Source organism: Plectropomus leopardus, chromosome 8 (genome assembly GCF_008729295.1).
Source record: "Plectropomus leopardus isolate mb chromosome 8, YSFRI_Pleo_2.0, whole genome shotgun sequence".
Classification (NCBI taxonomy): Eukaryota; Metazoa; Chordata; class Actinopteri; order Perciformes; family Serranidae; genus Plectropomus; species Plectropomus leopardus.
This window is the reverse complement of record NC_056470.1, coordinates 32087-50931: the sequence shown is the minus strand read 5'-3', so window position 1 is coordinate 50931 and position 18845 is coordinate 32087. Positions and strand designations below refer to the sequence as shown.

At 39.3% G+C, this 18845-nt stretch overlaps 1 protein-coding gene across 2 annotated transcripts in view; it reads left to right on the top strand.

Moving 5' to 3' along the window:
- Positions 1-4928: 4928 nt before the first annotated feature.
- The window catches only part of otud3 (OTU deubiquitinase 3), a 24106-nt gene continuing 10189 nt past the window's right edge, over positions 4929-18845 (top strand). For both annotated transcript variants that reach the window (XM_042491942.1, XM_042491941.1), the window contains exon 1: positions 4929-5036. The gene's annotated coding sequence lies outside the window, so the exon portion shown is untranslated. The remainder of the gene's footprint in view (positions 5037-18845) is intronic.

Genomic DNA, 18845 nt, shown 5'->3' with positions numbered 1-18845 from the left:
TTTTGGGCTATTTTTGCAAAACTCTAGACAGTAACCACAAAACCTTACACCAAACCAGCAAAACATTTTACATCTCTTGCAAAAGCTAAACTCCCTTAAAGGATTGCGTTTTTGTGTCAATACAAAACATTATTTTAATAAGCACACAAAGCACCAACTATGCAGCAAATTTGTCAATATGGATAGGATATTGACAAAATATTGTAACAATGTAGAGACCAGTTTTTTTTTTTACTTTTGCTTGGAGCACATTATAAAATTACAAACTGAGTGTAAAGCAGAGAATGTGCATTCAGTTTGTCGCATTTGAATGCTTTGGCTACAAGTGTTTCTAGTTTTAAAGGCTCAGGAATCACTGTTAGTGTTTAAGCATGAATTGGAAAAAAATCAAATATCATGATCTTTTTGATCAAATATCTCAATATCAGTACTGCAACAATGCTGGATTAACTATTGATGCTTGTACATAATATTCACACCACAAGATTTTTGATAAATAATTATTAGTAATGCAGATATAATGTTTAAGTGGGTAAAGTCAAATAATAGAACATGCAGTCTGATGAGTTCAGAAAATTATATCACCTTACTGTTATGCAGCAAACCAGGAAAATTAAGCCATATTATGTCATATTACAATATTATGATTTCCAAAATCTGCAAGCTGGTGATCAACATTGTTGAATCTTGATATTTTGTGAAATTTGTATTGTGATATCCAGTGAGTATAAAGTATAACATTTATATTTTGTTGGTTTTAAGTAAAAAAAACAAACAAATGTTAAAATCCAGTATCTTCCAAGCGTCTCATGCCAAGGTCATCTTGACATAGAACAAGACATTTTGAGAACAAAACCCAACAACAGCAAAATGTCATAATTTTAACGTCTACACAACACCAAAGTCTAAACATTTAAAATATCGTCAAAGCAATTTTATACCAAACAAAATTTAATGTCTGTCCTAAGATTCCAGCATCTTTGTGACTTCATAACATCCGGTGCCAGCTGGACTAATTAGAGGATGTATTCTCATATCACCATGCAGACATTTGTCATTGTCCTTCTGTAATGTCACACAACACTATCCTTATGTATAATGTAGCCCAACCAATTAGACTCAGTAAACAATTCAACAACAACAACAAACCCAGCAGGCTGACAGAGAAATGTTTTTGTTCATCTGTGTGATCACTTCACTGAAGAGAAACATTGTTTCAGCACCATGGACAGCGGCCATACAGAGGCCTGCATTTACCAGCTGCTACTCTGAAAAACACTGATACACCTGAGTTGCAGCATTTTACAATCATGTTTTGCTAACTACAAAAATGGGAACATAGTTACAAAATAATCAATCACCAGTCTTATGGAGTTCTTTATAAGGCGGCCTTTGCTAGTACAGACTTGAAAACATATGCTGTCATCACCCACAGGCACGCTGCGAGTGTTACTTCACTTCGACCTCCCCCAGTAAAGAAACACAGCCAGGCTGGGTACTTGTGTAGCACACTCTAATTAAAATCTACAGGGGGTAGAATGGGGCTAATGTAAATATTTAATAGGAAAAGGACATGAAACCAGATTGATCACAATTATGAGAGCACGTAAAGACTCACAGCTGACTGAGAGTTAATAGCAAAAGTGGTTGACCAATTGTCAAAGCAACATGAGACGACTAACAGAGCTCCTGATAAATGTGACTAAGCATAGCATGAATAGATTAAAAACAGTAACATTGTTAACATGTCAAGGGCACCAGGAATCATATGACCTTGTTTCTGGATACATTGCTGTTGGCTTTCTGCATGGGTGCATGGTGCTAGCAGTAAGTCTAATATAAAAAAATTAATATATTTACCTCAGAATAAGCTAATTATATCTACATAGAGTGCTGGTCCTTGTCCACAGAATGCACCATGTTGCCCCGCCAAGTTCCTACAGCAGCCCAGACAGAACAAATCAAACACTGGCTCTAGCTAGGACCAGTTGTGTATTTTGCATCGGCCACCTTAGTTTGCAGCCCCTATGTGATAAGCCAAAAAGCATTGGGAAATCACTGATTTTAACATGAAACCTCATTATTCTGTGTTTCAGCTGACTGCACTCTGCAATCATCACCATTAAATAGCCCCTGCATTAAAAACCCAACATTTACCAAAAACTGCAATATTTGCATTTGGTTCTTTGACACCTGGATATACATTAGTTTTTTTGCGCTGTGTTCAGACACCTTTAATGACCATTTTAACCTCTGAAACCTGAGAAAAGTGGTTTAATTTACTTGAAAAAAAAAGAAGAGGAAAATACATAATGAGCAACTTGGCAAGAAATGTCACGCAAAACGCTAAAAACTAGTAAAAGTAACCAAAAAAATAGCATTAAAATATTATTAGATAATATCATATCCAAAACATATATATTTGTAATTCTTATAATTGTATTTTTGGACTATTTTAGCACTCTTTTAAGGTCATTTTCTTTGTTTTTACCACTTTCTTGTAATTTTCTGGGCCATTTCTCATTAAGTTGCTTGTCACCTGTCCATGTTTTTGATAGAAATCAAGTCAAACTGCTCAAGTTTCAAAGATTTAAAGCAAAAAAGGAAAACGAAAAAGACAGTTAAACTGGAAGAAGTCAGCTGGGAGGAAACTCATCCTAGTTTATCACAGCTGTAAGCCGTAATGTATCAAATATGCAGTACAGTCTGTCTCTAGCTGGTTTTGGGAGGGTCTGATTTTCACCATTAGAGGGATCTCAGAAATCTAAGTGCTCCCTGATATTTTTTCATATTGGATATTAACAAGTGAAGAGGTGCCCTATGATTCAAACCATATAGCTCTGCAGGTGTTAGATAACCCTGTTCAATGTCAAGAAAACTCAAGTCATTGAAGGTAACAATGATGTAAGTGCCTCTTTAAAAAGAGTGTCAGCCATAAATATAACATTGTGAAATCAGTTGACATAATGTGCTATTTTAGCCTGATATCAAGTCAAAACAGGTACTTCCTGTTATGGTGTGATGTGCCTGCTTAGACTGACTGACTCTCTCTCTCACACTCTATCTGTCTTTCTCTCTCTCTCTCTGACACACACAAACATACTGTACATGTATGCAGTATAAATGATATGTTGTGCATGCTTGGCTGACCGTGCGTCTGTTTCACTCAGGTGATTGAGGCTGATTGCTGCAAATGCACAAATGCATGGCTAGCCCTCGGGCCATTACATCTGTTAACACATAATGTCATCACTCACTGAGGTCTATAATAAACCACACACCAACCTATGTCTGCAGATGTATGTCCGCTGTCAGTCACACCAGCTGGTTTGGTGTAAAACCTGTGTGTGTGTTTCTAGTTTTAGGAAATAGAATAGTCCTTCTAATTCCTTCTGTTTTCTGATGCAGTTTTATGTCTCGAGGCTATGTTTTTTTGTGTTTTTTTTTGTCTCAGTGTGTCTGCTGGTGTTTTTACATAGCAAATACCCTGTTTATTGCTTCTCAGCCCACTCCTCCCCCACATTATTTTCACCAACTGTGTGGAGTCATCAGAAGGAGTTGGTGGTGAGTGGATTTTCTACGAGTCGAGGAGAGCAGAGGGTGGAGGGATTTTCAGAAGCAACATTTTCTTTCAAAATCGTAACTCAACCTCCTACTTTGTCCTGAGTCACAGTCTGCAATATACGATGACTCAGAGCTTTTTGACTTGAGATAGATAGATAGATAGATAGATAGTTAGATAGATAGATAGGTAGATCCTTTGACCGATTGCCTAATTGATTACTTAACTGAAAGTTGCAGAGGTGTGGACTTGAGTTACATGACTTACACTCGAGTCAGGCACACATTTACTGACTTTAGAAGTGACAAGATCAAAAAAGAATTGCAACCCAACTTGGACTTTAACACAGATGACTCGTGACTTCACTTGGACTTGAGCCTTTTGACCTGAAAATACTTGATACTTTACCCAAAACTATTTTGGAAAAGAAAATTATAGACATTTCTCTGATATGAGATGAGATAAATACAATAATACAGAGAAGAAGAGAGAAACATACAAAATTCACTCTGTTGTGGTACTGGTTTATTGCACTGTATGCAATGTCAGTGCTACCTTTTTTATGATGAAGTTCAGTTCTAATTTTAAAGAACTTTTTTAGCAAACAAAATACACATCTTAAAACACATATATGATCTTTGTAAATGCAATTATTTATTGCTCTGTTGTTAAACTCACTTGTGACTTGCAAAATAATGACTTGATCTGACCTCTGGAATAGTACATACTGGTAATAATCCGCATTGCATAATTCCTGCTAAGGGACTGTAGGCTACTTTATTTGTCAGAGTAGAGGATAGCTGCAGTGTGACCTTGTTTTCTTTTTATATCATGACCCTCCTCAGAGCGACAAACATTTTTTCCTTGAGCCTCTCTGAGTGACAGGGGGAAAATACATAACCCTCCCTGCGTTCACATTTTAGGGCTATGATAAATTATGTGATTTTGAAGATTTTTACACAAAACATGCCTGTCAAACCCACTTGAGGGTTTTGAGATTCTGGGGATATTTAAAATAAATGCAAAATGCAAAATATGACAATTTAAAGTTCAATGTACTCCCTAAGCCAAATAAAAAAAAACACAACTCCCTCCCTAGTGCTTAAAAATATATTTGGAGTGCCTCCTCTGTTTTGCACCACCCCCTCCCCACTCATAAATTATTAACAGTCCTTACGTTTTCTTGAAAATTTCCCATGACGTGTGTACAAATACTGCTTTGGTGTAGGAATAATGTTTTGTTGTTGTTTGACAAAACGTGCAGCTACACTCAGCTCAACGCATTTTTTTTTATCGCCTCTGCAGTTTGGCCCATCCCCCTTCCGTACGTTTTGACGCACACATATCTACGTATGCGGAACTTCAGTTGTAAACAAAAACCAGAAACGGACAATCACTACATTCGTCTTATGAGCAACCAAAAAATTAAAAAGACGAGACATAGCATTTTCTTTTGGGCCGCGGTTTGTTAAAGGTAAGCATCAATCTATTAACTCTTAAGTCGTCCAGTTGTTTACGTTGTAGTGAGCGCCACAAGCGGAAGGATATAATTTTGTTATGTAATACCCAGCCGATGGACCCTAGCTAGCTGTTAGCTGCCGAACTTCGTGTTAGCTATCAGCGGCTATCGACGTTAGCTAACAGCGATAACAGTCCGTTTGTATTAGCTAACAAATAACGTTGCTCAGTAGTAGTAGTAACGTTATTACTTAGTACGTGGTTACTCATCAACGTCACTAATATGAACTATGTAACGTTAGCTATAACGCAGCTTCAGCGAGAACGTTAAAAGGAACAGCGCTGCATACTGGCACATTAAAAAGCACACAGTCTTAGTGATAGGATAGCTTAGAGACGTGATGTTTGCTTGCAATGTTTTACAAAATGAAGAATGCATTCAACTTAAAGGCTAAATGTATTATTTATAAAACTAAAGAGGTTATATTTTTAGATAAATTGTCATGTGACCAATGTTGAAACAATATTGACGTTTGATGTACTATTGACTTTCCTGCTGTTCCTTTTAACGTTCTCGCTGAAGCTGCGTTATAGCTAACGTTACATAGTTCATATTAGTGACGTTGATGAGTAACCACGTACTAAGTAATAACGTTACTACTACTGAGCAACGTTATTTGTTAGCTAATACAAACGGACTGTTATCGCTGTTAGCTAACGTCGATAGCCGCTGATAGCTAACACGAAGTTCGGCAGCTAACAGCTAGCTAGGGTCCATCGGCTGGGTATTACATAACAAAATTATATCCTTCCGCTTGTGGCGCTCACTACAACGTAAACAACTGGACGACTTAAGAGTTAATAGATTGATGCTTACCTTAACAAACCGCGGCCCAAAAGAAAATGCTATGTCTCGTCTTTTTAATTTTTTGGTTGCTCATAAGACGAATGTAGTGATTGTCCGTTTCTGGTTTTTGTTTACAACTGAAGTTCCGCATACGTAGATATGTGTGCGTCAAAACGTACGGAAGGGGGGATGGGCCAAACTGCAGAGGCGATAAAAAAATGCGTTGAGCTGAGTGTAGCTGCACGTTTTGTCAAACAACAACAAAACATTATTCCTACACCAAAGCAGTATTTGTACACACGTCATGGGAAATTTTCAAGAAAACGTAAGGACTGTTAATAATTTATGAGTGGGGAGGGGGTGGTGCAAAACAGAGGAGGCACTCCAAATATATTTTTAAGCACTAGGGAGGGAGTTGTGTTTTTTTTTTTTTATTTGGCTTAGGGAATACATTGAACTTTAAATTGTCATATTTTGCATTTTGCATTTATTTTAAATATCCCCAGAATCTCAAAACCCTCAAGTGGGTTTGACAGGCATGTTTTGTGTAAAAATCTTCAAAATCACATAATTTATCATAGCCCTAAAATGTGAACGCAGGGAGGGTTATGTATTTTCCCCCTGTCACTCAGAGAGGCTCAAGGAAAAAATGTTTGTCGCTCTGAGGAGGGTCATGATATAAAAAGAAAACAAGGTCACACTGCAGCTATCCTCTACTCTGACAAATAAAGTAGCCTACAGTCCCTTAGCAGGAATTATGCAATGCGGATTATTACCAGTATGTACTATTCCAGAGGTCAGATCAAGTCATTATTTTGCAAGTCACAAGTGAGTTTAACAACAGAGCAATAAATAAATTGCATTTACAAAGATCATATATGTGTTTTAAGATGTGTATTTTGTTTGCTAAAAAAGTTCTTTAAAATTAGAACTGAACTTCATCATAAAAAAGGTAGCACTGACATTGCATACAGTGCAATAAACCAGTACCACAACAGAGTGAATTTTGTATGTTTCTCTTCTTCTCTGTATTATTGTATTTATCTCATCTCATATCAGACAAATGTCTATAATTTTCTTTTCCAAAATAGTTTTGGGTAAAGTATCAAGTATTTTCAGGTCAAAAGGCTCAAGTCCAAGTGAAGTCACGAGTCATCTGTGTTAAAGTTCAAGTTGGGTTGCAATTCTTTTTTGATCTTGTCACTTCTAAAGTCAGTAAATTTGTGCCTGACTCGAGTGTAAGTCATGTAACTCAAGTCCACACCTCTGCAACTTTCAGTTAAGTAATCAATTAGGCAATCAGTCAAAGGATCTACCTATCTATCTATCTATCTATCTATCTATCTATCTATCTATCTATCTATCTATCTAAAGTCAAAAAGCTCTGAGTCATCGTATATTGCAGACTGTGACTCAGGACAAAGTAGGAGGTTGAGTTACGATTTTGAAAGAAAATGTTGCTTCTGAAAATCCCTCCACCCTCTGCTCTCCTCGACTCGTAGAAAATCCACTCACCACCAACTCCTTCTGATGACTCCACACAGTTGGTGAAAATAATGTGGGGGAGGAGTGGGCTGAGAAGCAATAAACAGGGTATTTGCTATGTAAAAACACCAGCAGACACACTGAGACAAAAAAAAACACAAAAAAAAACATAGCCTCGAGACATAAAACTGCATCAGAAAACAGAAGGAATTAGAAGGACTATTCTATTTCCTAAAACTAGAAACACACACACAGGTTTTACACCAAACCAGCTGGTGTGACTGACAGCGGACATACATCTGCAGACATAGGTTGGTGTGTGGTTTATTATAGACCTCAGTGAGTGATGACATTATGTGTTAAACAGATGTAATGGCCCGAGGGCTAGCCATGCATTTGTGCATGTGCAGCAATCAGCCTCAATCACCTGAGTGAAACAGACGCACGGTCAGCCAAGCATGCACAACATATCATTTATACTGCATACATGTACAGTATGTTTGTGTGTGTCAGAGAGAGAGAGAGAAAGACAGATAGAGTGTGAGAGAGAGAGTCAGTCAGTCTAAGCAGGCACATCACACCATAACAGGAAGTACCTGTTTTGACTTGATATCAGGCTAAAATAGCACATTATGTCAACTGATTTCACAATGTTATATTTTATGGCTGACACTCTTAAAGAGGCACACTTACATCATTGTTACCTTCAATGACTTGAGTTTTCTTGACATTGAACAGGGTTATCTAACACCTGCAGAGCTATATGGTTTGAATCAGGGCACCTCTTCACTTGTTAATATCCAATATGAAAAAATATCAGGGAGCACTTAGATTTCTGAGATCCCTCTAATGGTGAAAATCAGACCTCCCAAAACCAGCTAGAGACAGACTGTACTGCATATTTGATACATTACGGCTTACAGCTGTGATAAACTAGGATGAGTTTCCTCCCAGCTGACTTCTTCCAGTTTAACTGTCTTTTTCGTTTTCCTTTTTTGCTTTAAATCTTTGAAACTTGAGCAGTTTGACTTGATTTCTATCAAAAACATGGACAGGTGACAAGCAACTTAATGAGAAATGGCCCAGAAAATTACAAGAAAGTGGTAAAAACAAAGAAAATGACCTTAAAAGAGTGCTAAAATAGTCCAAAAATACGATTATAAGAAATTACAAATATATATGTTTTGGATATGATATTATCTAATAATATTTTAATGCTATTTTTTTGGTTACTTTTACTAGTTTTTAGCGTTTTGCGTGACATTTCTTGCCAAGTTGCTCATTATGTATTTTCCTCTTCTTTTTTTTTCAAGTAAATTAAACCACTTTTCTCAGGTTTCAGAGGTTAAAATGGTCATTAAAGGTGTCTGAACACAGCGCAAAAAAAACTAATGTATATCCAGGTGTCAAAGAACCAAATGCAAATATTGCAGTTTTTGGTAAATGTTGGGTTTTTAATGCAGGGGCTACTTAATGGTGATGATTGCAGAGTGCAGTCAGCTGAAACACAGAATAATGAGGTTTCATGTTAAAATCAGTGATTTCCCAATGCTTTTTGGCTTATCACATAGGGGCTGCAAACTAAGGTGGCCGATGCAAAATACACAACTGGTCCTAGCTAGAGCCAGTGTTTGATTTGTTCTGTCTGGGCTGCTGTAGGAACTTGGCGGGGCAACATGGTGCATTCCGTGGACAAGGACCAGCACTCTATGTAGATATAATTAGCTTATTCTGAGGTAAATATATTAATTTTTTTATTATATTATGTTATATTATATATATTATATATATATATATATATATATATATATATATATATATACTTAATGTTAATGTTACATGGTGGACCTTTAAAGGGTCAGTTCACCCAATTAAATAAAATAAATTTAAAAAAAAATAAAATAAAAAAAGACTTACTGCTAGCACCATGTACCCATGCAGAAAGCCAACAGCAATGTATCCAGAAACAAGGTCATATGATTCCTGGTGCCCTTGACATGTTAACAATGTTACTGTTTTTAATCTATTCATGCTATGCTTAGTCACATTTATCAGGAGCTCTGTTAGTCGTCTCATGTTGCTTTGACAATTGGTCAACCACTTTTGCTATTAACTCTCAGTCAGCTGTGAGTCTTTACGTGCTCTCATAATTGTGATCAATCTGGTTTCATGTCCTTTTCCTATTAAATATTTACATTAGCCCCATTCTACCCCCTGTAGATTTTAATTAGAGTGTGCTACACAAGTACCCAGCCTGGCTGTGTTTCTTTACTGGGGGAGGTCGAAGTGAAGTAACACTCGCAGCGTGCCTGTGGGTGATGACAGCATATGTTTTCAAGTCTGTACTAGCAAAGGCCGCCTTATAAAGAACTCCATAAGACTGGTGATTGATTATTTTGTAACTATGTTCCCATTTTTGTAGTTAGCAAAACATGATTGTAAAATGCTGCAACTCAGGTGTATCAGTGTTTTTCAGAGTAGCAGCTGGTAAATGCAGGCCTCTGTATGGCCGCTGTCCATGGTGCTGAAACAATGTTTCTCTTCAGTGAAGTGATCACACAGATGAACAAAAACATTTCTCTGTCAGCCTGCTGGGTTTGTTGTGTTGTTGAATTGTTTACTGAGTCTAATTGGTTGGGCTACATTATACATAAGGATAGTGTTGTGTGTGACATTACAGAAGGACAATGACAAATGTCTGCATGGTGATATGAGAATACATCCTCTAATTAGTCCAGCTGGCACCGGATGTTATGAAGTCACAAAGATGCTGGAATCTTAGGACAGACATTAAATTTTGTTTGGTATAAAATTGCTTTGACGATATTTTAAATGTTTAGACTTTGGTGTTGTGTAGACGTTAAAATTATGACATTTTGCTGTTGTTGGGTTTTGTTCTCAAAATGTCTTGTTCTATGTCAAGATGACCTTGGCATGAGACGCTTCGAAGATACTGGATTTTAACATTTGTTTGTTTTTTTTACTTAAAACCAACAAAATATAAATGTTATACTTTATACTCACTGGATATCACAATACAAATTTCACAAAATATCAAGATTCAACAATGTTGATCACCAGCTTGCAGATTTTGGAAATCATAATATTGTAATATGACATAATATGGCTTAATTTTCCTGGTTTGCTGCATAACAGTAAGGTGATATAATTTTCTGAACTCATCAGACTGCATGTTCTATTATTTGACTTTACCCACTTAAACATTATATCTGCATTACTAATAATTATTTATCAAAAATCTTGTGGTGTGAATATTATGTACAAGCATCAATAGTTAATCCAGCATTGTTGCAATACTGATATTGAGATATTTGATCAAAAAGATCATGATATTTGATTTTTTTCCAATTCATGCTTAAACACTAACAGTGATTCCTGAGCCTTTAAAACTAGTAACACTTGTAGCCAAAGCATTCAAATGCGACAAACTGAATGCACATTCTCTGCTTTACACTCAGTTTGTAATTTTATAATGTGCTCCAAGCAAAAGTAAAAAAAAAAAAACTGGTCTCTACATTGTTACAATATTTTGTCAATATCCTATCCATATTGACAAATTTGCTGCATAGTTGGTGCTTTGTGTGCTTATTAAAATAATGTTTTGTGTTGACACAAAAACGCAATCCTTTAAGGGAGTTTAGCTTTTGCAAGAGATGTAAAATGTTTTGCTGGTTTGGTGTAAGGTTTTGTGGTTACTGTCTAGAGTTTTGCAAAAATAGCCCAAAAGACAAACTGACCCACATTTGATAATGTAGTTTTTATACTATGTTGCTTTCAGGACTGATATCTTCTCTGATTTGCCACAAGATGATGCAATATTATATCATCCCTGCACTGAAAGTTTATCTGCAAGCTTTGGAGGAATTTTCACTCTTGATGCTGTTTAAAGAAAGAACCTTACATTTAAAAAAAAATTGTAGAAATTGTATGATTTGAATCGAAGACTGACTTTGCACATGAAACATGCAGGACAGTAGGAGTAAGAACAGCAGGAATGGCGCAGAAACAGAAATTGAAAAGCTGCAATATCTGGAAGAGAAATAGAAAGCAAGGGCGTTTGTGTGTGTGTTTTTGTGTGTGAGTAATAGTGGCGATATTGAGGAGTTAAAGGGGTTAACCCACCCGAGAAAAAAAAAGGGGGGGGGGGGGGGGGGGGTTAAATCATCATGAAGAGTGCCATTCTTGAGGCCCTCCAGTGCATCTGAAGGTATCCACTATAAATAATGAGCCTATAGGCCGATGCCACAGAGGCAGTTTGCAGTTCTCCCCTCTCACGCCGCCCACTACCCTCTTTCTTTCTTTCTCTCTCTCTCTCTCTCTCTCTCCACACACACAGGCGCGTGCACGGACACATGCACTAGAGGTGGGAGTGGATGCTTGTGTAGCTGCTGGAAGCCAGGATGGGATAATCATGCGTGTCTGGCTCCGGCGTTGATGCAGCTGCCGTTGCTGGATCCGGACTGGACTCGGGGCGCAGGGTGGGTCTAGTTCCCGACTGGAGCTATCTGGACCTCATGTCGATGTTATCAAGCGTTCCGAGAAAGACGAGGGCGATGGCCGCGAGAGGAGTTGCTGCAGCTTTTGAAAGGCGACAGAAATCGAGCTTTTTCGCCGATGGAGGACAGAATTGGCCGGCATTAAAGCGCAGGGATTTGGAATAACTTGGTAAAAAGGGGGGGAGAGGAGGATACCCAGCACCCTTTAGAGGATACCGAGGGCTAATTTTTTTCTTTATGGTCTTTTTTTTCATAACTGGGATAGAGATAGAAACGCACCTGGAAGAGGGGCTCACTTTTGCATCGGTAATTAGGAGAGGACTGCCTCGTTGGAGCAGCCGCCGCATCCGACCGACCGGGGGGGATACTTGGATGGAGAGGGCGCAGCAGTGAGGGGCTGAGAGAGCGGCTCGCCTTGCCGTGTGTAGGAGGAGGACGGAGGGAGACCGGGGCAGTTTGAGAGGGGGGGACGGGGAGCCAGGAGAGGCGCGGCGGCTCCATGAGCGGCTCCTGCCGGGACAGAGCGCCCAGAGCCGAGCCGGAGCGTCTCCTCCACCGCCGCGGGTAGAACCCCGGGCTACAGGACGGCGGCCAGTTTGGAAGTTTTGATGCATATGATCACAACCACCATGATTTTTATGATTCTTGGTGCTTCAGTTGTAATGGTAAGACACCTCCACCTCCCTTTGCCACGATTTCTAATTTTACGCACAATAGTCAATTTTAAATGTTCCATAAATGTACATTTATGCGAGAAAGCCCCTTCCAGCAGGCCTATCAATGACATGTGGAAGTAGGTTAGCCTACCTATAATTACCTGCTGTCATAAATAAATAATCTAAGTCCGTTTTGAGGCAAGAGTCCCCCGTCTTAGGATCGGGAGGATCTGCCAAGGCTATTTTCTCTTCTTTTTCTTTATGATCCGTATGATTGTTATTTCTCTTGATAATGATGAGGAGAATGATCCGCTGTGTGTAGGAATAGCCTAGCCTATTGCTTGACATGTCCCAGCTGACTTGCGTGGTTCTTTGCAGGCGATAGCCTGTTTAATGGACATGAACGCACTACTGGATCGCTTTCACAACTACATCTTACCGCATCTACGAGGGGAGGACCGCGTCTGTCACTGCAACTGTGGAAGGTAAATGCCATCATCCTCGCACAATATTTGGGATAAACATGGTGCTTGTTGGTGTGCTGTTGTTTTTTTTCTGTACACCCGTCAATTCTTAATTGCTGAAGAGGCCTCGAAGATTTCTGGCGGCGAAGCCCCGCAAGATCTGCCGTCTGTGCGCCTACATGATGTTTTCACAGACAGACCGCCGTTTGGTGACACGTTTGCTCGCGGTGCGTGAGTGTTTTATGTTTCCATCGGCCGCGAGGATTTGCTGCATATACGAAGGTGTGTGTCGGAGCCATAAATAGGTAATGAACTATGAGCAATATGAGGCCGTTCAAAAACAATCTGAGCATCAAGTGCGCCGTGCGCCTCACACAGGCCTACGCGGCGACGGCGACAATCTAAAACCTGCTGGGCCAATTATGAACATATGCGTGCTCAAGAGAAGTGGTTATGGCTTAAGAAGTGCAGTGGGGCTGCTCATCAGCCTACCTGCTGTTTGCTTTCTCGGTGAGAGCTGGCTGGAAGTGCGGTGGGGGGAAACAGCAGCAAGGCACTCATAAATAAACCGGATTTAATCAGCAGTATTGTGCGTTTTCCATCAACATGTAACAGAGCAGGCTGTAGGCTGTGAGGATGAGCTGACACACAAAGTGGGCCTCTGTTTTTTTTTTTTCAACCAGTCTACAGTGCCCGGGTATGGCAACAGTGTTGGAGCAAGATTTAAAGTAAGAGTCCTTTTTCTCCAATGGCTTCACACCTGTATTGTCCTCAAATATTAGATTGACCCATGTCTTGCAGGCAAGCCACAGTCTTAGGAAGGGAAATGTCACCATTGGTGCAAGCTGAACAGATGCACATTAAAACAAAACAGCAGTGAATACTGTGCATGCTGCAGTGAGGGGGCTGATGTACTAGCAGTTCATTAGCAGCATTAAGAGGCCAGTTCCACTGTGTTATTTTTTTTTAAATCAGAAATGGGTCATCAGGTGCTATTAGGTTGTCAGAGAGGGATAATCTGAGTCAAAGTTTGGAAAGGCCTCTTGCACGCACTGACAAATGTGATGTGATGATCAAGATATGTATGTAGATGGGATTTGTGATGAGATGATGTGTCACTGTCTTATTTTGTCATATTTTGACAATCATCACAGTCATCCTTGCTACTGCTAAAAGTGGCGTGCATGAATGCAAGCAGGATTTGTGAAAAATAAAGGATGATCAACAGCTTTTTAAAGGGATAGTTCAGATTTTTTTAAAATGGGGTTGTATGGGGTACATATCCATAGTCAGTGTTACATACTGTAGATGTCAGTCCACATCCTAGCATCCTGGATTACAGTGTTTTAGTTTGTCACAATCATGGCCATTTCACAGACTCTCTTGGATCAAACTGTTTTGGGAAAACACTAACAAGGTTTTTGCATTCTTGGGCACAATTAAGCTTAATTTATGTGGAATCGGGCAAAACTTTTAATTAAGTATCACCATGACACTTCTCCATTTGATTATTTACATTGAAGGAATAGTTCAGTTTTTTTTAAAGTGGGGTTGTATGAGGTGCTTATCCATAGTTAGTGTATCCCAGTTTGGAGAAGCAGGTAAAGCAAGTAGGAAGACCAACACAAAAGCTAAGCAATGTACTGCTATGGATGGGGGCCACAGCAAAACATAATTTAGCCACTTTAAAAAAGTTCCACCTAAAAAATCAATATCAGTTCAAATGTATGCCATATTTAGAGTATTTTCTCTGCTTTACCTACCTCAGACAGTGTTTTCCAACTGGAAAATGAAGCTGTTATGTCCCTTTCTTCAAAACCAGACTCCCTTAAGAAAAACAAGAATTTTACCCTTACGGAAGGCAGGAGTTGCTGGTCTACTGCTGCCTCGATTAGTTATTTTGTTTTTATTATTGTGTGACTTTGGCATTTAAAAGGGTTACTTGGGACTCACCAAAGTCACACAATAACACAAACAAATTAACTAATTAAAACAGCGGGACACCTGCAGCACCTGTGTTTAGGGAGCTTTAATTGCTGTTTTTCTCAATGGAGTCTGGTGGCTTTGTTGTGATGGGGAAGTGAAGCCATTAACAGCTTCCCTGTCAAAACAGACTGTCTTATGGAGAGGTAAAGCAGTGAAAATGCTCTAAATATAGCATTCACTTAAGCTGATGCTAATTATTTTTTGTGGGATCTTTTTTTGGGTGGCTTAAAATACATTTTGTTGTCCACAGTAGTAGATTGTTTAACTTCTGTGTTAAACTCCCACCTGCTTCTCCAAACTGGCGGCATGCAGACAGTCATCTCCTGTATGTAATTCACTGGCTATGGTAGCCTACCTAATACAACCCCACTTCAAAAGCTGTGATTTCTATACTTATAACACCAAAAATTATATATTTGTTCTACAATATATTATTAGGCAATGCACATGCACTAATTGAATAGTAAACCACTGCACAGTATGCACAGTCAAACCTCTGCCCCTCCTGTTAGTTTTTAGGTAACTGTACCCACACAGTGTCTTTCACTGACCTGGAAACACTCCTGAATGTGAATCAGTCATCTGCTTTCACATAAACAGCAGAAAGAGCGGCATACATGGATGAATAGTGCAGACCTGAGCTTGGGTTTCACTCGCCCGCCCTTCCATCCGTTAGATGTGGAGGTGTCATGACGCCCACAGCGCTCACCTTATCAGCCTTGAGGACACGGCCAGTGTCATTTTATTTGGCAGCCTCCGTGCTCTGATTTGGATGTAGTTGTAGCTTCTGTGACGGGCTGAGGCCTGGCCTATAGCTGCCTGTGTGGCAGGGAAAAGATCCAGGAGTGGGCTGTGGGTATTGCTGGGTGCACCCTGCTGATTAGTGTCATGGCTGCTGTGAGAGGCTGCAGGATAGTTGTCCTAAGATGATCTAAATGCTCTCAGTGTGGCATTTTTATCCCAACATTCTTCAGAAAAACAGAATAGTTTTCATTATTATACTTGAAAAGCAGACACACGCTATGATTTGCAGAATGCAAGTGAACCAGACTTAAAGGGATAGTTCATCCCAAAGTCAAAAAACATATTTCTCCTTTTACATGTAGTGCTATTTATCAATTTAGATTGTTCTGGTATGAGTTGCCGAGTGTTGGAGATAACGCCTGTCGAGATGTCTGCCTTCTCTCCAACAAAATGTAACTTAGAAAAGCTCCAAAAGCGCCAAAAAAATACATCTGACAAACTCAACAGCAATGTGTCTTTCCAGAAACCATGACCAGGTTATTTAACATAATCCAGAAACTTTGTCTTGAGCAGTGTTGTGTAGGAACTGTTTTCTTTACACTGAGCTACACCTGTCAACTGTATCACCTTGCAGTAGGAAGTGTGCATCTACTCATAGACGAGAGGCTCGTGCTTGTGACAGCATGAGATGTAAACATTAATGCTGTCTTCGTCAGCTTAGCTTTAATGTTAGCTAGCTGAGTGGTGCATAGTGAGCTAGCGGTACATGCACACTTCCCTTTGCGCATGAGGAACTATTTTCTTTAAACCAAACTACATTTTCCAACTGTATCACAGCGGAGAAGGAAACATGCATCTACTGCTAGCTCGTGTAGCACCACTAAGCTAGCTAACATTACAGTTAAGCTGAGGAGGACGTCATTAATGTTTACATCTTGTGCTGTCAAGAGCACAAGCCTTTTGCCCATGAGTAAATGCACGCCTCCTTCTGGGTAGTGATATGGTCGGCAGGTGTAGTTTTGCTGAAAGAAAATAGTTACTCCCTGAAACGGCTCACAACAAGGTCTGAGAATTATCTTGAGTAACAGGGTCATGATTTCTGGAAAGAGACATTGCTGTTGAGTTTGTCAAATTCAAATGTACTTTTTTTTTTTGCAATTGGATCCTCACTGGCCGAGTGCCATCTAGTTCCATTATATAGGAGAGAGGGCAGACATCTCTGCATGGATATGTTCAACTCTTTGCAACTCACACATGAATAATCTAGGCTGATGAAGTACTACAGGTAAGAGGAAAAAGATATACTTTTGATTTTGTGGTGAACTGTCCCTTTAAGTAATTTATTAAGTAATTTAAAGGGTTTACAGGCAGCATAAAATAATCCTTTCTTTTTTAACAGGCATTTGGGCAACAGCCATCTTCAGGGAAAAGAAAGAAACTCAGAGGAACATTTTGGCTTATCTCTACATGTAGCGTGGCTTTGTGTTTTTATGGTTTGGTGTTAATGGACCTCAGCGGCGGTGCAGCTCAAGTCAGTGAGGTCCAACAGGGGGTTTGATCCCCTGTGTGGCACTACCACTTCTTCAGTTAGACACTTAAGATCTGTTTTTTTTCCCGCTCCATACTCAGAATCAGTTCTTAGTGCTGTGATGTTTCTGCACTGCACTTCCCAGAGAACTTCTCTCACCCAAACATTATTGGTGGTTTTTCTGTCAATGAAGTCACATTTCTGTAGGTTCCTAAATTTATGACAGACGGGTTGGAAACATGAGTAAAACTTCCAGTTAATTTCCAGTGTATCGTTTTGCAGGTAAGGACCCGTTAGACATTGGCTGGTAAGCAGCTTTCATTAATGAGGTGTTACGTCAGTCAGCGATATAGATAAGCTAAGAAACAGTCTGGACATCCCAGTCTCTGCTGCTTCACTTCTGGCTAATTTAAAAACCTCTCTCTTGCATGTCTTTAAGATTTATAGATGTGTAATAGTAGATTGCCAGAATACTCTTATATTGCTAAGTCTTAAAGGGACAGTTCACCCCAAAATCAAGAATACACCGTTTTCCTCTTACTTGTCGTGCTATTTATTAATCTAGATTGTTTTGGTGTGAGTTGCCAAGTGTTGGAAATATCAGTCGTAGAGATGTCTGCCTTCTCTCCAACATAATAATAATAGATTTTGTTTGTGATGCACTTTACATTTGGATCAAATTTCATGAAAAACTCCAAATAAAAACAACCAGCATAAAATCATATTTTAAAGTCATAAAAAAATATGAGTATTAAAGCAATTAGAGCAACCAGCAAGAAGTTACATTTGAAAAACTTAACAGCAACGTGTCTTTCTTGGAGTCATGATCTGGTTACTCAAGATAATCCACAGCTCTCGTTGTGGGCAGTTCCATGTAGGAACTATTTCCTTTCTAATGGGCTACAGCTGCCAGTCGTATCCCTGCACAGAAGGAAGCGTGCATCTACAGACTTATCTACCACCTTTCCCGTCTGAGCTTATGTTACAGCTCAGCTGGGAAGTATGCTATTGTTGTTTACATCTCGTGCTGTCACACAGCATGAGCCTCTCAAACTTCTCGTCCATAGATGCATGCTTCCTTCTGCGCAGTGATACAGTTGATTATGTGGTTGGTGTATTTCTGCAGTAAGAAAATAGAGAGTTAATAGAGTGACATGGTCATGATTTCTGGAGAGAGAATGCAGAATTTTTCAAATGAATGTTTTTTTTGTCGATTAATACAACCTTGTCTAACTCCCAAAACTCCAAATATTGACTCATTGTCAGTGACCCTCCACGTCCGATATCGACGCACCAAGGCACTCTTTTGAAGTGGTACGAGGTGCACTGTGTGGTGGCATTTTTTGACACTCAGAGCAACTACCATAGTATAATGATTAAGAATATCCTCATAGGGTGGACGAGAGGGGAGGTGGGTGTGTCAAACAAACTCTGAACTCTTTATTTGGGAGATTGTCTTTCTCGTCCATCGATAAACCAAATCTCAAGAGTCATTTTAATAACAACGTACTGTGCTAGTTTGTGTAGCATACTATGCTAGTGAAGTATGTCATGCAGTGTTATTACATTACTGCAATTGTACACTTTTTTGATCCAAA